This window comes from Camellia sinensis, chromosome 7, assembly GCF_055761805.1.
Source record: "Camellia sinensis isolate YWXY chromosome 7, ASM5576180v1, whole genome shotgun sequence".
NCBI lineage: Eukaryota > Viridiplantae > Streptophyta > Magnoliopsida > Ericales > Theaceae > Camellia > Camellia sinensis.
In genome coordinates, this window is record NC_138967.1 from 58452757 (window position 1) to 58473039 (window position 20283).

General features: G+C 37.9%; 1 long non-coding RNA gene across 5 annotated transcripts; it reads left to right on the forward strand.

Annotated features, from left to right (window-relative positions):
- Positions 1-832: 832 nt before the first annotated feature.
- Positions 833-19287, forward strand: LOC114275981 (uncharacterized). Of its 5 annotated transcripts, none has more exons than XR_014335365.1 (5): positions 833-1059; positions 1295-1482; positions 3081-3329; positions 3425-3471; positions 18854-19287. It is a non-coding gene; the product is annotated as an uncharacterized LOC114275981 (long non-coding RNA). The 5 variants fall into 5 exon arrangements; XR_003634019.2 differs by lacking the exon at positions 18854-19287 and adding an exon at positions 1795-1869 and having other exon boundaries at positions 3425-3682; XR_003634025.2 differs by lacking the exon at positions 18854-19287 and adding an exon at positions 1795-1869 and having other exon boundaries at positions 1295-1450; positions 3425-3682.
- The last annotated feature ends 996 nt before the right edge of the window (positions 19288-20283 follow it).

Below are 20283 nucleotides of genomic sequence, written 5' to 3' on the forward strand. Positions count from 1 at the left end.
CTCGCGGTTTGGCGGTTTGGCGGTTCGGTTGCGGCCAAAGAAATCTTAAATCCGCTATCCGTCCGCCAAATTGGCGGATTGGAGAAAATCAATCCGCAATCGTCCACTCATCATCACGCATCCGTTCAAAATGCGGTGGATCGGTTCGGTTCGATCGGTTTTGGCAGATCGGTATATCCGCTGCTCACCCCTAACAAATTTTATTAATACATAAATCATACTCGGATAACAAATGATCAATTTTATTCATAAGTAAATCATTAAGTAAATTAATAATTTTAATGATATGAAAAATATTTTTCAGCTAACCATTTTGTTAATTAATAAATCATTAAGTCCATTAACAATTTTTCATGCTATGAGAAATATTTTTTAATAAATAATTTTAATAATTTATGATTGCATAGGAAAATAATTTTTTTTCCCCCTTGGGTATCACTACAAGAAATTAAGATTTTAAAGAAAAATTTTTAAAGACAAAAATAATTTGTTTGCAAAAATTATACTTATAAAGATAAAATAAAAGAATTTTAAAAAAAATATATATTTAATTATATTATTATATTTTCTAAACAAATTTATTTAATTGTAAAAAGATCAATTACTTTTACCTACAATTTTAATAGATCCCTGATAAACCCAAAGAGCAATGGTAGAGGGCCCAATTTCTGTGGCTCAAATGTGGCTCAAATGGTCAAAACGACGTCGTTTTGAGTACAAAACAACATCAAAATGGCCAAAACGACGTCGTTTTGACCATTTGAGCCACATTTGAGCCACAGAATTAGGGCCCAAACATTTTTCAAACCCAAATCATATATTATTTTATTTTATATATTAATTTCTGAACTCAATAGTCGGGACTATCAAAAACAAAGACAAAAGCATCCAGGTTCCATCATTCTCTCTCTGTCTCTCTCTCTCTCTCTCAAATCCTTAACTTCTTTTTCTCTCGCAAATTGCCTCTGAGACCTGAGAAATTCATTCACCTCATTCCTCTTCTCACCGTCCTTTGCTTCCTCATCCTCTACCTTTCCTCTCACGATCCATCTCAAGAAGGTAAGTGGATTAGGCACTACTATTACTACTGTTCCTCCTCATTACGATATGCTTTTAATCTAGTGATTCTATGTTTTTTTTATTCAAATTTGGCTCAATTTAGTGGATTTACTTGATTGTCAAAGTTTATAGGTATAATGCAGATTGCAATGCGTACTGCTTTTGTGTTTTTTGGAAATGCTTTTTTGGTGTTTTGTCGTTGATTATTGAGTTTTCTTTGCTTTGTGCTATGTAGATTCGATAGAGATTGATGATATCGGACGATTTTTGAATATCAAAAAAGGAGATGTTTTAGCTATTCGGAGCCTCAGAAACTTGTAGGAGATCGGAAAACATGCTCCGTTTGCTGCCCCATCTCTCCTCGATTCTCGGATTTCCCGGCGACTCTCCGGTAGCGATTTCGATCAAGTACCACATATAAATGTATATATATATACATGCATATATCTATATAATCAATTTGATATTTTAGCCCTCGGTTTCATACATGGTTTTGTATACATGTATAGATTCATGTGTTTGTTCAATCAATCTGTTTCAGTGAGGTGTTTATAGTAATTGTCAATAATTAAGCGTTTTTTATTTTTAGGGTTCATAGTATAAGAAAATCTCTAAATCGTGCATTTTTTGATCTTATCACATCATTATCAGCATTTTGTTATACAGTGAATGTTGTTGTTATTAGAAGCAATCCCAATATGTATTAGTTGATTAGTTTTCGCAATTTCTTGACAGGGTGATGAACATATATGGCTTCAACACTGCAAGTAAATGATAATTAAGCAATGACGAGATCAATGAAAGATTGATGTGTGGTTTCAATTCTCTTCATTAATTTCAATTTCGAATAATCAATATAAGTGCGTACAAGTATATATAAATATAAATATAAGAACATGTATGTGCATATAGATACATACCTGCGGCCAAATTTGTGAGGAGAGAGCAATATAAGATAAGTATTAACAATTACTATTAACCACTTTGAATTGGGAAAATTCAAGTTAAGAAAAGTAGAACAATTATTGTAAAGCACTTTGGATTTTGAAAATTCAACATTTGTCAAATTTACACCAAGCCAAAACTCAAAGGTGACTATTTTAACTACTTGTCAAAATAATCATTAATATAATTGAATTAATTTATAGTAATCATAACTTTTCAGTACATTTTAAAATTTTTATTTTTGTAATATATACACTCACAGTGGTGACCGCTTTAAATATTAGTAAGGATAAATTACAAATATATAGGATAGCAATTATGAATTTATTTTTTTAGTTAATTATTTTAAATAAAAAATTCTAACAATAGAGTATTCGTAATTTTTCAAATCATAAGGGGCAATCTGTACTTTAAGCAAACTTCAGGAGGTGCATTTGTAATTTACCCTATTGCTTTATATATACATATGGAATTAGATGCTCCCCAATTGGAATATGTAATTAGACGGTTTAGTCTAGTTAGCTGTAAGCTCATTTCAAGTCCGTCTTAAAATGGTCTGATCTAATCTTGATTTGTTTGATTTGATTATATTTGTGTTATTTGGAAATGTAGATGCCAATTCAATTGATTGCATTGTTACATTTATTTTGATTCGCTTGCTTTATTAGAGTCGAAAATTCTAGTATCATATTTCCTATTTTTAGCATCATATATATATTTTTTTTAAGTTCGAATCCAGATCCTGTTCACTGCTCTCTGCCATACCGATGCTTATACTTGGAGCGAAAAGGTATATATATTTACTATAGCTCAGAAGAACTATGTGAATTGTCGTAGTTTAACTTACTATGCCTTGGATTTATACATAAAACAATTGTATACTCTTCTCTGTTTGTTGAGTGTGATCTAACTGGTGGTTTTGGTATATATTTAGGGCATTATTTGATTATGAAATTTGGAATTTGAAGTTTTTAAATAAATAAATAAAAATGTTATTGGATTGTAATTTGTTGTAATTTTGGGACATTTTCTTGAGGGGATTACGATTTCCTTTGTTTTTGCCATTGGCTTTGTAGGTAGAGTTTGTTTTGTAACAAGTGTCCCGGTAGGACTTGCACGAAGTTAGGCTGAAGGAATGCTGTGGGCTTAACTAGATTTTAGTGGTTGATGCATATCTTCTTGGCTTTTTGAATGGGATAATGGGAAGGAAGGGAGTGGGATAAGGAATTGATAGTTTAACACCTGGATTTTATTTCATCACTAGCATTACTTCTTTGGTTTCGTCAATTGTATCTTGGAAGCTTCAGGCATTTTATGGCTTTCAGGTTGTGGTTTTTATGTTTATTATTTCTAGTGTGGTTCAGATTTCTATAATATTCATTATTGCCTTGTGATTTGAGTTGGAAAATAAATATTGCAGGATCCTGAAGGCCTTTTTCCATGTATTCTTGGTCATGAAGCTGTTGGGTACGTACTTTGTGTATTTCTTGTCAGTTTATTAAAAATTGTGGTGTCTTCGATGCTGGAAGATGAGAGTATGGTTGTGAAGAATTATTGAAAGCTTCTTCATTAATCTCAATATGTGATTACATGTATGTATTTATACAATACATCTAACAAACTGATAATATCTGTAACTAACTAACTAATCTAGCAAACTCATCTATCTTCTAGCTAACTATGACATCAGTTGTAGCTTTAGTTTTGGCTTTAGTTGGTTAGCTGTTAATGGCAGCTCCTGTTGTGGCTTGAGCTGCTGATGTAACTCCTTTAAATGTTGTGGCTCTGTAGTTGTAATATTATGTGTGTTTGGAAAGTGGGTTTTTATGTAGATTTTTTTAGTTGTAGGATATTATTGGAGAAAATTTTTTTAGTGTTTGGAAAGATAGTTGGGTTTTTTTGTGATTGGATGTGATGTTTATGAGAGAAAAAGTGAAATGATTATGGGGTTGGATGTGATATTTTGTTTTTTTTTTTTTTTTTTGATTTTGCAAAAAGTTTGTCTTTTAGTGAAAAAAATATAAAAAAACCCAACTATCAAACTTTCCAAACACCACCTATATGTCCCCTGCAAGCTGATGGGAGAGGAAGTGACCAACAGCCTGGTCTTGAGAAATTGGAATCTGGAACTGGATAAAGGCTTTGAAAAAATGTCAGTGATTTGATGAACAGAAGGAACATACTTGAGAACAACTTTCTTGTCTGCAACCTTCTCACAAATAAAGTGACAATCAACTTCAATATGTTTAGAGCGAGTATGAAACACAAGATTTGAAGCAAGGACAATAGTTGAGAGGTTATCACACCAAAGAATAGGAGAGGATGTAGTGGAAAGATGAAGATCATGCAGTAGCATCTGCAACCAACTCAACTCTGCGGTAGCATGAGACAAAGCTCTATACTCAGCCTCAGTGCTGGATCGAGAGACTGTCGGTTGTTTCTTAGCAGACTAGGAAATGAGATTAGAGCCACGATAAATGCAATAGCCGGAGGTAGATCGTTTATCCAAATGATCCTCAACCCAATTAGAATTAGAGAAAGCTTGAAGCTTAAAAGAACTGGGAGAAAAGGTGAGGCCATGAGAGAGGGAACCTTTAACAAATTGGAGAATACGTTCAACAAAAGCAAAATGGCCGTTAGTGGGATCATGTATATGTTGGCAGGCTTGGTTAACTGCTAAAGACAGATCAAGGCGTGTAATGGTTAGATACTGCAAAGTACCAATAAGACTTTTGTATAACTAGGGCTGGGCAAAAGGCAGAGAAGAAGCAGGAGTGACAGAAGGCTTGACTGAAATAGGTGAAGTGCGGGGTTTACAAGAGGTCATGCCAGCCTTGAGGAGAATGCCAGAAGCATATTTTTGCTAGGACAAGAAGTAATTAGCTCCCACAGTTTGAATAGAAACACCAAGAAAGTAAGAAATGTTGCCCAATTCTTTCATGGCAAAGGCAGTATGCATTTGACTAATGAGTTCTTAAAGAAGAAAAGAACTACTGCCAGTAAGGAGAATGTCATCGACATAGACCAAGAGAATGATAATGTCATTGGAGGTCTTCTTAATGAACAAAGAGTTGTCACAGTAACTGTTAACAAAGCTATGAGCTAATAAAAACTTGGAGAAGGTTGAATACCAAGCTCTAGGTGCTTGTTTCAGGCCATAAAGTGCTTTCTGGAGTCGACAAACATGATTAAGATTGGTGGCACTAGAAAACCCAATTGGCTGGAGCATATAAACCTTTTCATCCAAGGTACCATGAAGAAAGGCATTGCTAATGCCAAGTTGTTTAAAGGGTCACTAATAATGCAAGGCAATGCAAAGTAAAATTCTGATAGTAGGTTGTTTAGCCACTGGACTAAAAGTCTCATTATAGTCCACACATTCGTGTTGTAAAAAACCTTTGGCCACCAACTTGGCTTTATATCGGGCATATAGCGATCCCGGTCTTTTACCCGACTCTTGTGATGTTCCGGGCTCGGGTTTAATGTTTTCATATCGTCGTCTACCTCTTTCTTCCCATGTATACCTTTGAAATTGGTCTTTGGGTTGCGTGGTTGTGTTTGGAACAAGTTGGTTACTTAGTTTTCAAACTTTGTGTTGCCAGATTTTCGGTCTTATGCATCGAGCGGCAATTGTTGCGCTCGAGCGGGCTATGTACATTTTGGTCCTCTGCTCGAGCGAACCTTCTTGCACTCGAGCGGGAGTTGCAAACCTTCAGTACATTACACGTCTGCAAAAGTGCTGGAGGAGTGTCTTTCACGCTCGAACGACGTTTCCTACGCTCGAGCGGGTGGGCGCTCAAGTGTCCTTTCTTGAGCTCGAGTGGTTAGTCTATCGTCTGCAAAAGTTCTAGAAGTGTGTATTCTACGCTCGAGCGAGTCGTGCCCTTGTTGTTGTGTCTTGGTGTTTGAGCGGCCTTTCTTGCGCTCAAGCGGAACAAAAGTTTGTGTCTGGCGCTCAAGCATCAAACTCTCCGCTTGAGCAGATTGCGCGTATATCAGATCGCAAAAGTGGCATTTGAAATCACTTTTTCATCATTTTCTTTCTCTAAAACTTTCCAAAAACTCATACTGAGATTTTCTCTCTAAAATCCCCTCTCTACATTTTGGCCTAGATCAAGTGATCTCTACACCCTTGTGCCTTTATGAAAAAGTTGGAGCATCTCAAGATCTATCTTTTGAACTGAATAGAGTGGGATTTTGACATTTTTGGAGTTTCTCTCTTGCTTGGCTCATCTTCTCTTCTTGAGATAGGGATATTCTACACTTTAATATGATTTTTAACCTAGGTATTTGTTGTTTTGTGTAAATGGTGGGGTTTGAAAGAATTTTATTAAAGTTAAGGTTTGAATTCAAAATTGAAAGAGGGGTTTTCCATTTTTTTTTTTCACAAAATGACTATGGGATTTGTATATGAGATTCTCTAGTGTTAAAATGGTGAAATTTTAGTCGTTGGGTTGATATTTGAAAAAAATGGGAGGGGGGAAATTTGTCCTAATTTGAGTTGGATAACCAAATTGTATAAATAATGAAATTGGTATGGGAAATGTGAAATTGGAAGGGTATGTGAATGAATAGTGTAGTTGGATTTGTAAAATCACTCACCTATAAAAATTTAATAAATTATCTGTTTAAAAGATTATGTATCTGTTTGGAAATATGTGTTTTGGGCTATCGGTAGAGGATAGCTATGATTGTTGTAGAAATTGCATGAGGATTAGGTAAAATTGAAACCTCTTATTGAAATTGTGTCATTGAATATGACGGTATGATTGAGACATTGAACATGTATTGTGGATGGTCATTGAACATGGTGACACTTTAATACATTGTATATGTATAGTTGTTTGGGAGAAGAAAGGGGATGAACTCCACTGTTTGAGAGGAGATAGATGGTGGACTCCATTTAAAACTAAGTTGGTGGGAGTGTCTAGGGTGAAAGTCTCGAAATCTCGTGAATACAAGGGTGCCTATCCCGCGGACAAAATTTTCGTAAAATGGCAAGGTTGAAGTGTTTGTATGATGGTTATGTCGATAGAGAACCACTGAGTTGCAGTCTCAGTTGGATCATTTGGAAAATTTTGTATATTTGTCATATAACTTGGAATGAAATGAATTAACTCGAAATGAATAAATGAGAATGGGTTGGAGTATGATTATTAGTATTGAATGGTTATGAGAAGAAAGTAAGTTGACCGTGAGTATTGAATATTTATCTGACACTTATATCTTAGTTAAACCCCATATACTGTGTTAGTTTATCTCTTCTGGGCTTTAGCTCACCTTACTAGGGAAAACATTTTCAGGTACTGGTGGCATGCCACCTCCAAAGACATAGCTTGGGAAGATGGAGGGTTGAAGGCTCCATTTTTGTTATAGTTGTGCTTATATGTTTATTCAAGCCAAGGGCTTAACTTGTATAGAGCTTGAGACTCTTTCTTTTGTTATAACCAAGTGATATCTTGGAAAGATGTACGCACGTAGGGCGTTTATTTTGTTATCGTTAATCTACACTACATACTGTAGATTCAGAATGAATGTTCATCAATATAATGCATGCGATTCCTTTTTGTAATAGAAATCTAATGAATGAAGTGGATCATTTTATGATGTTCATAGATATTATGGAGTGGATTATTGTATTACATTTTGGGGGCATTACAACTTGGTATCAGAGCGTACCGAGTTTGAATACTTTAGGTACGTGGGAAAGTGGTTAGTATCATAACGGGTTTGCCTAGCTTGTTAGAGGCTAAGGTATGGATGATATGTACTTGTATGATAACATGCTTATGTAATTATATGTGTATGAGATTTAATTTCTAAGATGTTGATCGGGTCCATGGGTTTCTTCTGGGAGTCCTGTTGGAAAGGCACTTGATCACTGTCGTTTTTAACTAGAACTCTAGCAACGCCACGGGACGGTCATTATCCAAAAATGAAATTCATGTGTTTATGTGAGTATATGCTTATATGGAGTGAATTACAGTTGTCTATCGTATTAGGATGCGAGTGAATTAGCTTCGCCACATTTGTAAATGTGCTAATGTTTATTGTTACCTTTACTACGATGTCAGGAAGTGGTCATGGTGGTAGGCGTGGTAGGCCTAGGAGGCATGAGATGCCTATACCGGATGAAATTCCAGGGCAGGAGGAAGGAGTTGGTTAGGCCAATTTGTCCGAGCCAGTTGGTCAACAGGCCATGGGCGTCTTAGCCCGTGAAATGGCTGGAGCATTGAGGGAATCCATGGACATTCTCAGGGCTGAGAATCAAGTCCAAGCCCAAGTAGTTGAAGCTGGGCCGTCCTTTCTGAAGAGGGAGTTCTTCTGGTCGAATCCAGATAAGTTTTTAGGTGATCCTAAGGAGCCACTGAAGACTGATGAGTGGTTGGAACAGATGGTGAAGATGTTTGAAATGCTCGGCATCAAAGACGGAGGTTTGAGAGTGACCTTGATGTCCTTCCAACTAAAGGGAGACGCGGGTCAGTGGTGGAAGTATGCGCGGGGGCGCATTGGAGTGACTTGGGAAGCCTTTGTGGAAGCTTTCTAGGACAAAGTACTTACTTGCTACAGTAAGGGAGAAGCTAAGAGATCAATTCTCCAAGTTGGTGAAGTTGAATACACCAGTGGCTGAGTTTGAAGCCACCTTCACTAGTTTGTCGAGGTTTGCACCAGAGTTAGTGGGGACTGAGGAGCGTCGATGTTTGGAATTTGAGAAGAGGTTGCGGACCAGACTCATGTTCAGAGTGGCCAGGTCCATCATTAGAGACTATAGGCGCCTTGTGGAGGCTGCAGCCCATCTTGAGACTATCATACACGCGGAGGAGGAAAGGATGAGGGGCTCTAGGAGGAGTCAGGATGGTCAGGGGGATAGTAAGAGGTAGAGGGGTTCTAACCCTTAGTAGTTCCAGGGAGCGTATTTGAGATCTACCTTTCCAGTGTCGAGTTCGGGTTCTGGGAGAGGTGGTCAGGGAGACATCACTTGTTTAAAATGTGGTTAGTTGGGCCACAAGTCTCCAGCTTGCCCACAGAGGAGAAGAGGACAGCGAGCAGCTTCATCTTCGGCTCGTTCTCAGGGCCAGAGTCAGGGCAGGTGCCAGCCGCTCACTTGTTATCAGTGTGGGCAGGCGGGGCACTGGAAGACGTTTTGCCCACAGTTGGGTGGCACACCTGGTGCGTCTGGTTCGAGGCAGACACAGAGTCACCAACCAGCGTAGTCAGTACAGGCCTCGAGGGCCAATTAGAGAGCCTCTTCGGCTCAGTTAGTGCAGCAGTCTTATGCTTTGAGAGGTGAGCAGGTAGATCAAAGACCTATGGGGTACGTGTATGTTGTTACCATGCCTGATCTTATATCGGCTCCATCTGTTGTGAGAGGTACATTTTTGTTTTGTAACTCGGTTGCTAATGTGTTGATTGATACGGGTGCATCACATTCATTTATTTCGTCTGCATTTGCATCTGTTTTGGGGTTGGAGTTGGCACAATTAGAGTCTCCTATATGTGTCATGTCACCTGTTGGGGGTGAGATGATTTTGAAACAGGGGTGTCGGGGCTGTGATATAGAGGTTGCCGATCGCCAACTTCCTTTTGCTTTTGTATTGATGGACATGTCTAGTTTTGACGTTATTTTGGGTATGGACTGGTTATCGTCATACCGGGCTATTATAGATTGCTACCGTCAGAGGGTTACTGTATGTACCTTGAGTAGTGATTGTTGTTATTTCTTGGGAGACCGGGTGGATAAAGTCTTATCACTGGTGTATGGTTCGCGTGGACAAAGTGAACTTAATTGTCTTCTTGCTAGCCTTTTGAATAGTGAGTGTGATGAAGTTCGAGTTGAGTTACCAATAGTGGTTTGTGAGTACTGGAATGTCTTTCCCGAGAATCTTATTAGTTTACCACCTCACCGAGAGATCAAGTTCTCTATTGATTTAGTGTCTGGCATAGCACCAATTTCTATGGCATCGTATCGGTTTGCGCCAGCTGAGTGGAGTGAGCTGAAGATTCAGCTCTAGGAATTACTAGATAAGGGCCTTATTCGTCCTAGTACTTTGCCTTGAGAAGCACCAGCCCTCTTTGCTAAAAAGAAAAATGGAGCCTTGCGACTTTGTATTGACTATCGAAAGTTGAACCGGGTTACGGTTAAGAACAAGTATCCAATGCCTCGTATAGATGACCTATTTGATCAGTTGAAAGGGTCTCGTTGTTTCTCCAAGATAGACCTAAGATCACGTTTCCACCAGTTGAGGGTTAGGGAGGAGGATATCATGAAAACGATATTCCGTACGCGGTATGGCCACTATGAGTTTCTTGTGATGCCTTTTGGGCTAACCAATGCCCTAGTTGTGTTTATGGATTTGATTAATCGAATCTTCTGAGAATTTTTAGACCGTTTTGTGGTCGTCTTTGTGGACGACATCTTAATTTACTCACCCTCTGAGGAGGAGCATGAGGAACACTTGCGAGTGGTGCTTGAGTTGCTTAGGGCTCATAAGTTGTATGCTAAGTTCAGGAAGTGTGAGTTCTGGCTAAAAGAGGTTAATTTCTTAGGCCATGTAGTATCCGGAGAGGGGGTGACTGTGGATTCATCCAAGATAGATGCAGTGCAAGATTGGGCCCAACTAAAGAATACTTTCGAGATTCGTAGTTTCTTGGGGTTGGCTGGATATTACCGTCGGTTTATGAAAGATTTCTTCAAATTAGCCTCGCCTTTGACTAGATTGACGAGAAAAAGGATCAAATTTGTGTGGAGTGAAACTTGTGAAAAGTCGTTCCAAGAGCTTAAGATTAGACTTACCACCGCTCCGGTCTTGATTATTCCAGAGAGCAGTTTGGGCTATTCAGTGTATTGTGATGCTTCACGGAAATGTTTGGGTTATGTATTGATGCAAGAAGGGAAAGTAGTAGCTTATAGCTCATGGCAATTGAAAACCCACAAGAGAAACTACCTTACTCACGACTTAGAATTGGCAGCAGTGATATTCGCCTTAAAGATTTGGAGGCAATATCTGTACAGTAAGACATTTGAGGTATTTTCTGATCACAAGAGTCTGAAGTATCTGTTTACACAGAAGGACTTGAATTTGAGGCAGAGAATATGGATGGAGTTCATAGAAGATTATGATTTTAAGTTACATTACCATCCGGGGAAGGCCAATGTTGTGGCCGATGCCCTAAGTAGAAAATCTGTCAGTAATGTAGCGTGTATTGCTATCCGGGAATGGGAGATGTTGGGTGCCCTTAGTGAATTTGACTTGTATCTAGGCAAGTCTGTTAAGTCTGCGGCCTTATTTTCTATAGTTGTACAGCCTACACTTGTGAACCGAGTGTTAGAAGCACAGAAGGGTGACTTTGAAGTAGAATTCCTCTGGGAGAAGATCTCTAGTGAGAAAGCAGAGAAGGGCTTGACTGTGTATCCCGATCAGAGTGTGAGATACCGTGACCGTTTGTTTGTGCCGGAGTCTTGCCGAGAGAAATTAATCCGAGAGTTTCACCATTCACACCTTGCAGTGCATCCGGGAGGCACAAAAATGTATCACGACCTTAGTCACCAGTTTTGGTAGAGGGGTATCAAAAAGAATGTAGCAGTGTTTGTATCTAGGTGCCTTACTTGTCAACAAGTGAAGGCTAAGCATCAGAGGCTAGCAGGTTTGTTACAGCCCTGGCCTATAGCTGAGTGGAAATGGGAGTACGTCACGATAGATTTTGTTGTATGCCTTCCGAGGGCTCAACAGGATAGTGATGCCATTTGGGTGGTAGTTGACCGGTTGACCAAGTCGGCGCATTTTATTCTTATACGCGTAAGTGATTCGATAGACTATGTTGCCGACTTGTATATTAGGGACATAGTGAAATTGCACGGAGTTCCTGTGACTATTGTTTCGGATAGAGATTCGCGTTTTACAACTCGGTTATGGCAGAGCCTGCAGAGTGCCTTGGGCACTAAGTTGACTTTTAGTACTGCGTATCATCCTCAGACTGACGGGTAGTCCAAGCGTACTATTCAGGTCCTTGAGGATATGCTTCAAGGCTGTATCCTTGACTTTAAGGGGTTGTGGCAGAGACACTTACCCTTAGTGGAGTTTGCCTACAATAACAGCTTCTAATTAAGTATTGGCATGACACCGTTTAAGGCCTTGTATGGTCAACCGTGTAGATCTCTACTGTGTTGGGCCGAGGTGGATGATGCACCTTTTTTAGGTCCAGAGTTAGTTCGGGAGACTACGGAAAAAGTGACACTTATTTGTAAGAGGTTGGTTATAGCCCAGAGTCGCCAAAAGAGTTATGCCGACTGTGGGAGGAGACCCTTGTCATTTAGGGTGGGTGATCATGTCTTTTTAAAGATATCACCTAGACAGGGTTTGATGAGATTTGGGAAGAGTAGGAAAATGTCCCCTCGATTTATCGGGCCTTTTGAGATCCTTGAGCGAGTTGGAGAGGTTGTTTATCGGTTGGCGTTACCGCCACAACTTTCCGAAGTGCATGACGTGTTTCATATTAGTATGCTTTGGAAGTATGAACCGGATCCATCGCACGTGTTGAATTTGACCGACTTAGAAGTAGAGGAGGATGCCTCGTATGAGGAGAGACCGGCGAGAGTCTTGGACAGACGGGACCGAGTCTTGCGAGGCAAGACAATTTCCTTGGTCAAAGTATTGTGGAAATATCACGGGGTTGAAGAAGCGACTTTTGAGCGTAAATTAGAAGTCCGAGAGAAATATCTGGACTCGTTCGTTAGTGCGTGAATATGTATTGAGATTTTAATTATGATGATGAAGAGTATGTAAACATTGTATATGTTTAAATTTTGAGAACATTGTATATGTTGTTTACACTTTGGAAACATGTATTTATTATAAACATTGCATATGTTTAAGAATATGGAATATCACATGTATTATATCACCATGGAAGCATTGTATATGCTATGTGAAACTTCGTGAAAACTCGGACTTTGATTAAGCATTGTAAATGTTTTGAGAAATTATCAATTTCATTTTGACTGGGACTTGTGTATCAAGTCGATGAGAATGGATGACTGGAGCATGGGTCATGGTGTTGAGTATTAAATTCTAATAATTTTGGAAGTTGGCTAAACTTGATTTTGAAACTTAATTTGTAAATTTCGGGGACGAAATTCTTTAAAGGTGGAAGGTTATAGTGATCCCGGTCTTTTCCCCGACTCTTGAGATGTTCCGGGCTCGGGTTTAATGTTTTCATATTGTTGTCTACCTCTTTCTTCCATTGTATGCCTTTGAAATTGGTCTTTGGGTTGTGTGGTTGTGTTTGGAACAGGTTGGTTACTTAGTTTTCAAACTTTGTGTTGCCCATATTTTTGGTCTTACGCTCGAGCGGCCATTATTGCGCTTGAGCGGGCTACGTACATTTTGGTCCTCCGCTAGAGCGGACATTCTTGCACTCGAGCAGGAGTTGCAAACCTTCAGTACTTTGCACGTCTGCAAAAGTGCTGGGGGAATGTCTTTCACGCTTGAGCAGCGTTGCCACGCTCCAGCAGGTAGGCGCTCGAGCATCCTTTCTTGAGCTCCAGCTGTTGCTCTGTCATCTGCAAAAGTTCTAGAAATATGTATTCTATGCTCGAGCGGGTCTTATTGCGTTCGAGCGGGTGGTGCCTTGTTATTGTGTCTTGGTGCTCGAGCGGCCTTTCTTGCGCTCAAGCGGAGCACAAGTCTGTGTCTGGCGTTCGAGCGTCAAACTCTCCGCTCGAACGGACTGCGCGTATATCAGATTGCAAAAGTGACATTTTAAACCACTTTTTCATCATTTTCTCTCTAAAACTTTCCAAAAACTTATACTGAGACTTTCTCTCTCTAAATTACTCTCTCTCTCTCTCTCTCTATATATATATATATATATATATTTTGGCTTAGATCAAGTGATCTCTACACCCTTATGCCTTCATTAAAAAGTTGGAGCATCTCAAGATCTATCTTGTGAGCCGAATAGAGTGGAATTTTGACATCTTTGGGGTTTCTCTTGTGCTTGGCTCATCTTTTCTTCTTGAGGTAGGGATATTCTACATTTTAATATGGTTTTTAACCTAAGTATTTGTTGTTTTGTGCAAATGGTGGGATTTGGAAGGATTTGATTAAAGTTAAGGTTTGAATTCAAAATTGAAAGAAGGGTTTTCCATGTTTTTTTTACAAAATGACTTTGGGTTTTGTATATGAGATTCTCTAGTGTTAAAATGGTGAAATTTTAGCCGTTGGGTTGATATTTGAAAAAAAAAAAATAGGGGGAAATTTGCCCTAATTTGAGTTGGATAACCAAAATGTATAAATAATGAAATTGGTATGGGAAATGTGAAATTGGAAGGGTATGTGAATGAATGGTGTAGTTGGATTTGTAAAATCACTCACTTTTGAAAATTTGATAAATTATCTGTTTAAAAGATTGTGTATCTGTCTAGATATATCTGTTTTGGGCTATCGGTGGAGAATATCTATGATTGTTGTAGAAATTGCATGAGGATTTGGTAAAATTGAAACCTATAATTGAAATTGTGTCATTGAATATGACGGTATGATTGAGACATTGAACATCTGTTATGGATGGTCATTGAATATGGCGACACTTTAATACATTGTATATGTATAATTGTTTGGGAGAAGAAATGGGATGAACTCCACTGTTTGAGAGGAGATAGGGGATGGACTTCATTTAACACTAAGTTGGCGGGAGTGTCCATGGTGAAAGTCTCGAAATCTCGTGAATACATGGGTGCCGATCCCGCAGACGAAATTTTCGTAAAATAGCAAGGTTGAAATGTTTGTATGATGGTTATGTGGATAAAGAACAATTGAGTTGTAGTCTCAGTTGGATCATTTGGAAAATTATGTATATTTGTCATATGACTTGGGATGAAATGAATTAACTTGAAATGAATAAATGAGAATGAGTTGAAGTATGATTATCAGTATTGAATAGTTATGGGAAGAATGTAAGTTGACCATGAGTATTGAATATTTATCTGACACTTATATCTTAGTTAAACCCCATATACTGTGTTAGTTTATCTTTTCTGGGTTTTGGCTCACCCTACTCGGGAAAACATTTTCAGGTACTGGTGGCATGCCACCTCCAAGGACATAGCTTGGAGGGATGGAGGCCTGAAGGCTCCATTTTTGTTATATTTGTGCTTATATGTTTATTCAAGCCAAGGGCTTAACTTGCATAGAGATTGGGACTCATTCTTTTGTTGTAACCAAGTGATATCTTGGAAAGATGTGAGCCCGTAGGGCATTTATTTTGTTATCATTAATCCAAACAACATGCTGTAGATTCAGAATGAATGTTCATGAATATAATGCATGTAATTCTCTTTTGCAATAGAAACTCTGATGAATGAAGTGGATCATTTTATTATGTTCATAGATCTTATAGAGTGGATTATTGTATTATATTTTGGGGGCGTTATAGGGCAATAGTCCCATTAGAATTTCTTTTAATTCTCAAAACCCATTTGCAGCCAATGGCTGTTTTGGCAGAAGGAAGAGGCACAAGGGACCAAATACCTTGACCAAGAAGAGCATGATACTCATCAAGCATTGTAGCATGCCAGACTGGAGAAGAAAGAGCTTGTTGACAAGTGGAAGGTTCTATATCAGTGAATGAAGAAGAAGAAGTGGCCACAAGAGAACTAGTTTTGGTTCTAGTAATCATAGGATGAATATTGGCAGAAGAACTGGGAGGAAAGGATAAAGGAGGCACAGATGGTAAATCGATAAAAATAGAGTGAATAGGAATAAGAGAAGAAGGATTGGAATCAGAAGGCTGAATAGACTGATCAATAGAACGATAAGGATGAGAAGACTGAACTACCAGAGGCTCAGATAGAGGAGTAGGAGCAGCAGGACTAGCAGGCAGAGAAAGAGGTATAGCAGAAGACACAGAAATAGGGGGTGGCAGAGATGTAGGCCAAGGAGCATGTGCAGTAGTATTAACAGACTTAGAATGAGAGCCAGAGGACCAAAAAAAGGATTATAAGTTAGAGAAAGAAGATGACTGAGAAGGAGGCTGAGCAGTAGCAAAAGGATAAAGCCATGTAAACTTGCTAAAGTCATCAACAAAAAACACATAGTACTTATATGTAGACGAAGAAGAAAAAGGACCCCACACATCACTATGGATGAGGGATATAATGGTTTGTTTACAGTAGAATTAGAAAGCATAAATGGGAGTCTATGGCTCTTGGCCACACAACAATGAACACGAGGAGCTAAGGTTTTATTAGCAATATCAGGCAAATGACTCCACTTATGTACAAATTTCAACTGATGGATGGCCCAATCTCTTATGCCAAACTTTAGCAGAAACAGCTCCAGTGGTGGAGGTAAGAAAAGCATAAGAGTAAGAATGAATAGAAGAAGTGGTAGGGAAGTGATATAAACCATGAGCACTAAAGCCCTGGTACAAGACTGGCTTCGAAGACTTGTCCTGAACCACAAATGAAGAATCATCAAAAGTGACAGTACAATTATTGTCTTTGGTGAGTTTATGTGCAGAAACAGGATTTGAGGAAATAGGAGCATGTAAAACCTTGGTAAGCTTACAGGAATAATGAGGAGTAGGCAAAATACCTTTCCCTGTGTGTTGGATAGGCAGAGAAGTACCATTTCCAACTGTAACTTGATTAGTACCTTGATATGGCTGGTACATGCTGCGATTAGAGAGATGATGTGTGATATGATCAGAAGCACCTGAATCAAGATACCAAAGAGAAGATTCAGGTGAAGTAGAAACAACATATGCTTGTGGGGAAGAAGAAAACTGTTAGTGAGGAGAAGAAGACTGGTGGTAAGTAGTATTCAATCTATGCCAGCAATCAGAGGCAATTTGATTTTCCCTTTCCACAAATTTGACAGATCAGTTCAGAATTTGGGAAATTGGATTGTCTGCCTTGTTTGCCTCTGCCTCTGAAAGATCTGCCCCCTTGGAAAGTACCACGAGAGGAACCCCAGTAATTGTGACTTGATCTATCACGAGAATATGATGAAGAAGAACCAGAATGAGAACCTCTTGTAGCAGCATAAGCAACAGATGATTCTAGACTCTGACTCTTTCTTTGTTTTGCTTTAATGTGAATAGATTCAGAACAAAGCAGAGAGGTCAATTCAGCCATGGAAATAGCAGCAACTCATGCATGAATGGTAGTTTTAAGAGCATCAAATGCATTAGGTAATCCATTTAAAGTAAGCAACACAAGATCTTCCTCATCAACAGGTGATGAAGCTAGAGCGAGTTGATCAGCAAGGTCTTTAATTTGACTCAAATAATCTTCAATGGATTTAGAATCCTTAGTTAGATTGTTCAATCTATTCTTCATTTGATGAATATAAGATCGAGAAAGCAGAGTAAATCTCTTGCACAGTGTGTCCCATAACTCTGCACTGTGTTGCAAATGAAGAACAGATGTGAAAATTGCAAGTGTAAGAGTTACTGTAATACAGTTAAGTAAATGCGCATCAATTTTGTTCCATTGTGTTCGATCTGGATTCAATACTTCATCACCATTTGAATTCTTGATTATCAAATGGTGGACAAGAAATAGATCCAGTTACAAAATCTAAAATATCAGTTGCATTAAGAATATTCTGAAACTGACTTCGCCAGATGATAAAGTTTGTAGAATCAAGCTTCACTGTAATGAATGAGTGCAGATTTGAGATCAAAAGATTTATATTAGCAGGTAAGGATGAAGAAGATGAGGAAGCCATGGATGGATCAACCTTAAGCTCGTGAGAGCTTTGGAGAACTCTGATACCATGAAGAATTATTGAAAGCTTCTTCAATAATCTCAATATGTGATTACATGTATGTATTTATACAATACATCTAGCAAACTGATAATATTTGTGACTAACTAACTAATCTAACAAACTCATCTATCTTCTAGATAAATATGACATCAACTGTAGCTTCAGTTTTGGCTTTAGCTAGTTAGCTGTTAATGGCACCTCCTGTTATGTCTTGAGCTACTGATGAAATGATCTGATAACAGGATTGTAGAGAGTGTTGGCGAAGGTGTAACTGAAGTTAAGCCTAGAGACCATGTCATACCTTGTTACTAGGCAGAATGTAGGGAATACAAGTTTTGCAAATCAGGGAAGACAATTTTATGTGGCAAAGTTAGGGCTGCCACTGGAGTTAGAGTCATGATGACTAACCATAAGAGTTGTTTCTCTGTCAATGGAACTCCCATTTATCATTTCATGGGAACTTTGACATTTAGTCAGTACACTGTTGTCCATGATGTTAGTGTTGCAAAGATTGATCTAAATGCCCCCTTGGAGAAAGTGTGCCTTTTTGGTTGTGGTGTTCCCACTGGTAAGCAACTCTTTTGCTTCCAGATATAAGTGTTTTACATTCTAGTGCTTAATCTTTCTACTTGCTGATAAAGTGTATTCATAATATGTTTTACCTTCCCACAAATCCTTTGTGCTTGGTTTCAGTTCTACCTACTTACTGAGATATGAATCCAATGGTATAATGCATTTTTTGCGCATGCTACTAAAATATGTGTGTTACTGAGGTGTCTTGTGAGAGAGTCTATGGTGTTCTGTTGTTATACTGTATAACTTCAAATTGCTCGGAGATCATTGTACCATTTCCTTTTTTAGAATGAAATCATGGGATTGTTGCTAAGATATCCAATATTTTGCACTCTTTTGAAAATTTAGGATAATTTTGTTATGGTGTCCTATCAAATATCATATGCCGCAACTACTGTTAATGACATGGTAGCGGTTTATGGCTTCTTAATTTCAATTACTATCATTTGTAATCTAATATTCAGTTATCTAATTGAATGTATTATATATTTGTTGTCTCTTAGGTCTTGGAGCAGTTTGGAACACAGCAAAAGTAGAACTAGGTTCCATTATTGCAGTTTTTGGCCTTGGGACTGTTGGCCTTGTAGTTTTTGAAACAGTAGGCCATATTTTCTCGTGCTTGTATGACGTAAATAATTAGAGTATTACTTGATAGGTGGCAGAGGGTGCAAAAGCACCTAGTGCTTCACGAATTGTTGGTGTCGATATTGACAGCAAAAAGTTTGATATAGGTATAGCTTTACATCGATCCCCCCATGTTCTGGGGTAGAAACACTGGATTGGATCCATCTTACACTTCCTACTTCCAGATTTACATCTTTCAAGCTCCTGATACCACTTTGTGATTCATTTTGCGAGATTTTAAATGTAGACTTTAAAGGCTTAGGAGCTCTCTGCGAGATTTTGAATGACATTTCAATAAAAACTTTGAGAATAAGATGTGATGGATGAGTTATTCTATTTTGTAGGTAGATATAATTATAATTTACAATCTATTCATTGAATAGTTGAATTCTACAAACAATGCTTATAGTACTAGCCTTATAAATTGGAAATGATATTTTTGAAATCTCTATCAGTTTATGATATACAATCAAATATTACGCATTAATGAATTAGAACATGGTATTTGTTTCTCATTGAAATTTCTTTTGATTAAGCCTTTTTGAATGTGATGAGCATGGTATTTGTTTGTATTTTATTTTATTTTATTTTTTGGTGTTGTTGAATTTTAATTTGGAGTTAAACAGATAGTCTGGTGATATGTTTGATATTTTCTATTTGGTTGTTGATAAATCAAGTTAGGAATATGAGTTTATGTTCAAACTAGTATTTTTAGAGTAATTATTACAAAATCAAAAAGCGAAAAAAGAGAGAGTATATTATCAAACTTTTAAAGACCAATTTTAATTGTTTGAAAAAAATTATAACTTTTGCAAACCACTTTTAGTTGTCTCGAAAACTAAAACTTTTAGACACAACTTTCACTTGTCTCAAAAACTGAAACTTTTAGAGACCAATTTGGGCTGTTTCAAAAACTAAATTTTTTGTCTCCATAAACATTGTGACGGTTGGAGGTTGTAATAGACTTTCAAAGGCAAATTTTGATTGTCTCAAAATAAAAACTTTTTGCAACCACATATTTTTGTCTCTAAACATCAATTTTGGACTTTTCTGGACGGACCATTTGGGACAAACTTCGCGATGGACAAAATTAGTTGGCTAAAGTTTTTCTCAACAAATATTACATTTTTAGGGACAATATAAACTTGACAATATAAACTTGTCCCTAAAAAGCTAATTTTTTGTGGTATGGTATTAAATTAAAATTTATAACAAATGATAGTTATAATTTTTAGTAATATAGTACCGATTCATATTTTAAACAAACTTTATGAATGTATTTGTCATTTTTTAAAGAATAAAAGATTTA